Source organism: Malurus melanocephalus, unplaced genomic scaffold (genome assembly GCF_030028575.1).
Source record: "Malurus melanocephalus ecotype Western Australia unplaced genomic scaffold, MMel_1.1 scaffold_243, whole genome shotgun sequence".
NCBI lineage: Eukaryota > Metazoa > Chordata > Aves > Passeriformes > Maluridae > Malurus > Malurus melanocephalus.
Genome location: NW_026623475.1, coordinates 653,773 through 661,105, shown reverse-complemented (window position 1 = coordinate 661,105; position 7,333 = coordinate 653,773). Strand labels below are relative to the sequence as shown.

At 46.3% G+C, this 7,333-nt stretch overlaps 1 long non-coding RNA gene across 1 annotated transcript; it reads left to right on the top strand.

Annotated features, from left to right (window-relative positions):
* The first annotated feature begins 2,357 nt into the window (after positions 1–2,357).
* LOC130578849 (uncharacterized) lies at positions 2,358–5,846 on the top strand. The gene is made up of 3 exons (XR_008965922.1): positions 2,358–2,771; positions 4,068–4,238; positions 5,127–5,846. It is a non-coding gene; the product is annotated as an uncharacterized LOC130578849 (long non-coding RNA).
* Positions 5,847–7,333: the final 1,487 nt, after the last annotated feature.

Sequence of the window (7,333 nt, the reverse complement as noted above, 5' to 3'; positions counted from 1 at the left end):
TGCCCGGCTTTCCACACACAGCACAGCAGCTCACAGGAATTCGGGTCTGTTGGGCTAAGAGCAGTAAGGGAAAAACAAAACCACAACCCAAAAATAATAATAATAAAAAAAAGAGTCAATGTTTTCGTCAGGGAAGCAGGAAGCCTTCTGGAGCCCACACTCCTGTTCCTGGTGAGTAACAGAGAACAGCACACGGAAAATATTCCTCAGATCTGTCGGCCCATCTCCCTACAGATAGAGGATCCCTTTGATGCAGTGCGGTCTTTGTTCAATTAAGTTTTCAAATCCCGGGCCAGAGGATCCCCCTTGCCCTAACGAGGCTATTTGCACATTTGCTTTGCTTTCTGCTCCCTCCCCCAGTTCCTCCTTCCCCCTCAACTGGGCCTCCAGGCTTTCTCTTCCCTTTTTCTTTCATGCTCTGCAGCAAGCCATATTCCCTTCCTCCCCCACCTGGCTCCCCGGGGAAAGGACTGGAAAGCAAAACAAAAGAATCACTCCCTGGGAAACTATAATTGGCACAACCCTCCTGCTCCAAAACACCCGCCGAAGGTGAGGGAACAGTGAAAGCCCCTCCCAAGCAGAGACCAGGAAAAGCCAGAGGGAGGGAGCGAAGGCTTTGAAGCCAAGGCTGAAACCTTTGATGGCTCCAAGAATGCTGTGAGGGAGGCCCCGAGGGGACCAAGCTCTGGTCAGCCTGAATCTCTGGTTACTTCCCSAGCAGAACGGGCTCCTACTMCACTCTGCACCATTCAGATGTTAAYTTATCCAACCTAAAAATATCACCTGGGAGTGCTGGTAGCACAATTTCCCCGCATGACATTAGCCCTGACCCCATCTCAGCTCTGGACATTTCCTCCTGGGTGGGTGGCTGGGTTGCAGCGTGCAATCGACACTTTTTATGTTTTCTTTAGGAATATTGTATCTCTCATGGATACAGGGTAACTCTAGCGCAGCCCGACCTCAGGGCAGTGTCACAAGGTCACGACCATGGTTATTTTGACTTCTCCAGAGTCCTTGGATGAAGGAAATGGCCAGTGGAAGGGCRTAGCCACTGCAGTGTGGTGTGACCACCAGAACATGCTCCGAGTGCCCCTGTCCTGACCCCACATTGCCACCTCTGCCTGCAGTCACTCATCTGGCATTTTTCCAGTGCCAATAAGTGCATCCAATGAAAACCCATTGTTCACTGTAGACTTGAGAAGTTCAGGGATGATTTGTCCCAGATACTTTAGACAGGAGTTTGGCCAACGCTTATTAATCCTTGAAGATGTAACCACGGCATCCACAGTGGATAATTTGGTATAACAAGAGCATAAACGCTGCCCTGGAGACTCAGATGTGAAGCCGGGCCCTGATTTACCAATATTTAACAAATGTCAKCTTTAATTGGTGACACTAATGGGTGACACTCTCCTTAACAATCAGGACTCAGGTAATGAAATCAGGAACATTTATTGGGTCTGTTGGAAATAGCAGGGATCAGACAAGCTGCCCTGATATGCACACAATGAAAAGCAATTTGGTGTCCATGGAAGCTGGGAGAGCAGACGAGGATGCGAAGCCCTGCAAGGCGCCTGTCTGTGCAGGACAATGTGTCTGCACCCACCTGAGTCTGGGTTTATCAGGAACACAGCCCTGTGCCTGTGGGAAAGGAATTCATCGCTTCTGAGACTCTGAGCAAATGATCTTCCAATCTCTTCAGAGATGACAAATGCATTCATTGTYTTTCACTTTGAGAAATAGGAGCTGGTCCTCTTAAGCAGGTTCAGCCTAATGATCCAGCCACATCCTGAGTATCCAAATCCTACTGAAATTACCTGGTTAGAGGTCACACAGTGAGTATCAAACCTTGTACAGTGTGAGCTTGTAGGGTTTCAAAACATATCAGAATTTGCTTTTTTGCCTGTATTACCACTTCCACTTTTATTGTTTGGTGAGTTGATAAGTCTTTTCCATTCCTCCCATTTCCAAGGTTTCAAACAAATTTCTTTACTGTATAATCAACAGATTCAAATGAAATTTGTTCTGAAAATTAAAATCCAATGGGATTTTATTTAGGTTGCCCCAGGAAGCTGTGGCTGCCCCAGCCCTGGGAGTGTCCAAGGCCAGGCTGGACAGGGCTTGGAGCAACCTGGGATAGTAGAAGGTGTCCCTGCCCCTGGCAGGGGATGGGACTGGGTGGATTTTAAGGTCCCTTTCAGCCTAAACCATTCTGGGATTCTATGATTTGCCAACTCCTCAGATTTTCTGTGAGTTTTGCTGATTGATACCTGGCATTGCAGGGCTCATCACTATTGTTAATTTAGATTCCTCTTACCCAACTCAGGGTCCCACACSTGAGGCCACAAGGWCAGGAAAGGAGGAAAATCTATTTCCACACCAAAGACACTTTTCCTGATCAACYCTGAAAGAGCTGGATATCCCTTGTCCATCATCCTGGGGCACAGGAAAGCTGTGCTAGAATCCAGAGATCTCACAAAACAGGAGAGATGCAAAGGAAGAAGAAACTGCCTGCAAAGTTRTGATCTTTTCCTTAGTCACAGCTGAATATTTCAGAATCCAAGATTTATTCTCATTGGAGCTGTCTCATTTCCCTGACACGAGAGGAATGGTCTTAGTCACRGAGTGCTGGGGAGCCCATTCCCATTGCTCCTGAGCACCCTGGGCTGATATAAAAGGCAGCCAAGGGCACTTGGTGTCACTGCACTGAAACATCACCAGGGCTGRCAGGAGCAGGTCAGGACTTCACTGGGATCCAAGCAACACCATCAGTAAGTGAATAATGTTCCTTTTGTAACTGGGAGATGCTGTTAATTMATGTATTCTTTACTGTTGATCACAATAGCAATGTGTCATTTCTCTATTGTGTCTGTAATAGCATAATTTAAAATATAACTCAACATTTAATACACACATCTCTGTGTATATTTATGTGCATGGATCTGCATTTAATACATATTTTTTCATCAGAACTAATAGCCACTTGTTATTTCACATCTACTTTGATTTCAACATACTGCCCAAGGAAATTACTCACAATTTACTGGGGCAGACTTATTAAGAATAAGCTTGTTAAAAGCAAATATAGAATTGATGTGTATTTATGTTCTATTAATATATAATTTGCTTTTCTATCCAGCCACTGGCAAAATTCAAGCCAGTATAAAGACAAGTCATTTGAGGAGATGYTGAGTTTTTTATTATCCCAAATTTCTTCTGCACAGAAAGAAGTATTCCTTAAAAAAATTATACAGGAACACGTCTTTACTACTCCTATATAAGAATTTAAATGCTGGAACTTTTGTTTTGCTGTTCATCCAGGTTTTGATGCAACAATAAATTGCTGGTAAATGAATCATATGCTGGAGCCAATCCTAAAGCAGGGTACAGTCATCAGTACCAAAAATGCAGAAATTTTAGGGCTAGACTGAGCAATAAAGGCATGGTGGGGCTGAAGGGATGGGTAGGTACGGGTGTACCAAAGCCAGGAGCAGGAACAGAGCTGGATGAAATGGTAATTTAGATTAAAATAATCATTGCACAATTACATCTTCCAGTTGTCCTTTCCATAAGCCAGAAATCCACTTTCTTGCAGAAAAGAAATCTGGCATCAGTGTCACATAATCCTGGATCTTTGGGTGTCACCACTTGTCTTGCTCATGGAAAACCTTGTATTATTGAAGGCCCAAACTCCAGGGCTGTGGACAACTTTTAACTTAATATTCCTGCTCCAGCCTAAAATACCTTTAGGGTTCCATGATTCGCAGCAATCCTGACCTTTTTGTCAAATTGCTGTGAAGTTTTTATCAGGAGGGTCTCTTCCAAGTCCTGAAATGATTTTCTGCGCTTGCAAATGCACAAGAGTTTAAAACGTTAAATTGCAAGGCAACAGTGGGAAAGGAGATTTAAGGCTCTAAGTGAGAAAATGTAGAAATATCCTGTGAATTCTGTCTGTTCCTGGTATATGTTACAAATCCACAGGTCTGGGATGAGGTGGGAGGCACTGGGATGTTTTACCACAGCACAGTGCTTCACTCTTAGCCCTGCTTAACAATTCATTTTGTCAGGTGAAAGAAAGAACAGAGGAAAAGATTTCTGGTCACACTGSCAGCTTCTGGTCCTGTGGAGCTGACTTAAAGAAGAGAGAAAATGTTCCTGCCCCAGAGATCTCTGCAGACAGTTRCATTTTTGGCAATTCTTTTTTTTGCCTGTTTTGCAACATGCCAAGAAATTGAAAAGTAAGTAATATTATCTTTTTACTTCATTAATATCAGTAGAAAACTGYTCACTTTTGATTTCATGGGCTGTGTTCTGCACTGCTCTCAGTTACTCCAGGCATGGCAGAAGAAAAATTCAATGTATTTGATACAGCACCATTTTACCTCAGCCTCTCTRTGGTATAAAATTAGACCAATTGCATTTTTAGATGTGTAACATGTACCACATTTCAGTTGTCACTTTTAAACACAGGGTAGCAAATCACGTAAGCATGTTCAACACAAGCCATRGAGATGGAACATGCTGAAATCCCATATTTAGATTTCCATTCAGATCCAAATCTGCAGTGGGAGCCTAYAGTTGCAGTCAGAGCTTATCTAAGMAGCCTGGAATCCTGAATTATTTGTATCTGAGATTTAGCCTGCCCTCCTYAGTCAACAGTTGACTCAAAAGTTTTGGTGTATCTGAAGAAAAGAGGGATTTTATGGCATGGACTTCAGTGATTTCAGGTAAATTACTCCCCGGCTCTGGAAGGAAAGAAACAAACCCAAAAGTCCTGTAACACTGGGATGATGGAAAGGGAGCTTTATTCCACTATTGAAACCTCTGAAAAGAATCTAAATTTGGGAAAGACCAAATCTCTGTAAGATCTCCTTCAGTCTGTAACAGCCATTTTGTCAATCCYCCCAGTTTACCATTTTATAAAAAGGGAGATTGAAGGCACACCTTCGGGAATAGCACAACATTTCAGCTTCCCTTCTGCAAGAATCTTCAGGCTCCCTGATAGCCTGTTGGAGCCTGAGGCACTTCCAGAGCTCCTTCCTAAGCTCGGAGAAGCATCGGGGATGGATGGATGGATGGATGCAAATCAGCATCCGCCGTCCCTGACTCTGTTTCTCCCCTTGCAGCAGGAGGGCAGTGACCGAGCACCAGCTCATGCACGACAAAGGGAGGGCGTTCCAGGGCCTGAAGCGCCTGCTGTGGCTKCACCACGCCCTGGGGGCCGTGCACACAGCCAGCAGCAGGGATATCCCACTTCCAAATGTGCAGAAGAGCCAAGATTCCTCTGATTTCAACAGCATCGACAGGGATGAGGCTTCAAGCCTGATGAAGCAGCTGCTGGAACTGACAGAAGCTCAGGGCTTCCTCCCGTTGAAGCAGCTGGATGGGAAGATCCCAAAGGGCAGCTGGAACCCACAAGGCCTTTTTGACCCCCTCTGACTGTTCCCACAAGTGCCAGCCCAGCTGTCTGTCCCTYGCTTCACACGTGCACTGCTGGAGGGAAAAGCTCCAGCGCAAAGGTGAACAGCAAAATGAAAACCCTTCACTGCATTCGCTCCTCCAGGTGTTCCCAGAAACCCTCAGAAAGAGCAGCTCCTCTCCCTCTGAACCCTGGGACTGTGACACTGAGAGGGTCCCCTCTCTTCCCTCTCTCCTCCCTGTCTGCCATGGATATCTTAGGGATGGTGCATCCTGTTGGAGCTCTCGTAGCTCACACGGAGCAGGAAGTTTGGGTCATTAATCTGCATTTTCACAGCCTCACGTTCAGCCTCCTGAAGAATTTTACCTTCCCATACAGGTTCTCTTCCATTCACACCTGCCTGCAGTAATTTCACACTCAACTCTAGTAATGGCTTTTCTTACATGGTAGGTCCAAAGGGTTTTTTTTTTTCCTGCTCCTCCAGCATGGAGACTGTTTCAAGGCTCTCACCCCTCAGGTTTTCCTTCATTTTGCCAGGTAGAAGCTGGCAGTGATCCCCACTCAGCCAAAGCCCGGGACATCCACCTCGTTCTGCTGGTGGAAGAGATGAGAATGAGCTTTCAGAGCATCTGTTTGAGCCTTTTGTTCCACCATTTCCTTGTCTTTCCTCAAGTGAAATCCTTTCCAAGAGCTCCCACAGCAGCAGGAAACCAGATTCATGAGGCCACCTGCATTTCCTGAGAGGTAACACTGGATTTTGCTGTTCACCTTTGATAACAAACTGACCCTCTCTATCTAAGCAAAGCAGGGTCCAGTTTGACTGTAAAATCAGTCTTTGAGAAATGAAATCTATCATGTGTGTTACAAATATATCAGCATTTCCATCATGTAGGGACTCTACACTGTTTTAAACCCTGAAATACAAATTCCTCTGTTGCTRACAGACTTCAACTGTCTTGAATGCATTTCTCAGTGATTAAAATGTTGCTAATAATAAAAAACCTTTTCACCCTTGAAATTACACTTGCTTTGTTGTTTTTCTTCCTTTTTTTTTTTTTCTTTTTTGGCAGAAATGTAAATGAAATTAAACAAAACAGCATTTTTCAATATCTCCACACATCTGGTATGAGTATGGAATCACATTTCTTTTGTTATGTCATTCCTCACAGCTCCCTGTTAGGTTCCCAAGGCCAGTCAAGGTTTCAGGTATTTCCAAAGAGCCGGGAGGGATGAGATGAAAATGGGTTGTGCAGCCCAAGCTGTACAAAGAGTTTGCTGAGCTGGGATGTGGGAGMTCTTCCTCATCAAATTCAGAGGATGCARCCTCGGGGACCTGRCTGTGACAGCTCARARCTCTGGGGAAYSGTCATGACCTGCCCAGCACACCGTGGATCAGCCWCTCAGTCCTCGCAGAGGCAGGTTCCTCTGGGGCTGAGGGGTTGTTTTCTTGATCCCTGCGAGGGGAGGTGACCGTGGTGGCTTGGTGGTCTCTGTGGGCATCGGTTGATGTGTGTCGCCTCTGTGGGAGGGGGAAAACCAAACTTCCCTCGACGGTGAGCCCAGGCCGTGTGCTGGGGGCTGCACGTCACAGCACCATTGAGGGAAGGTGGGGAGGGGGGAAGGCAGCAGAACAGGGCTGCCCAGGCCGAGAGAAGCACTCCGGGAGCACCCAAAAAGCAGTGTAGGCAGGCCGGCACCTCAGGGCTCGCAGCGCTGGTGCCTCTGCCCGGACCCACGGGAGAGCGAGGGCTGCTCTGGTGCACGGCCGGGTCCCCTCCAGCCCCTCAGCTCTGCCGCACCCGTTCTCCCCGTATCCCCGGCACGGATCCCCAGCACGGATACGTATCCCCAGCACGGATACGTATCCCCAGCACGGATCCCCAGCACGGATACGTATCCCCAGCACGGATACGT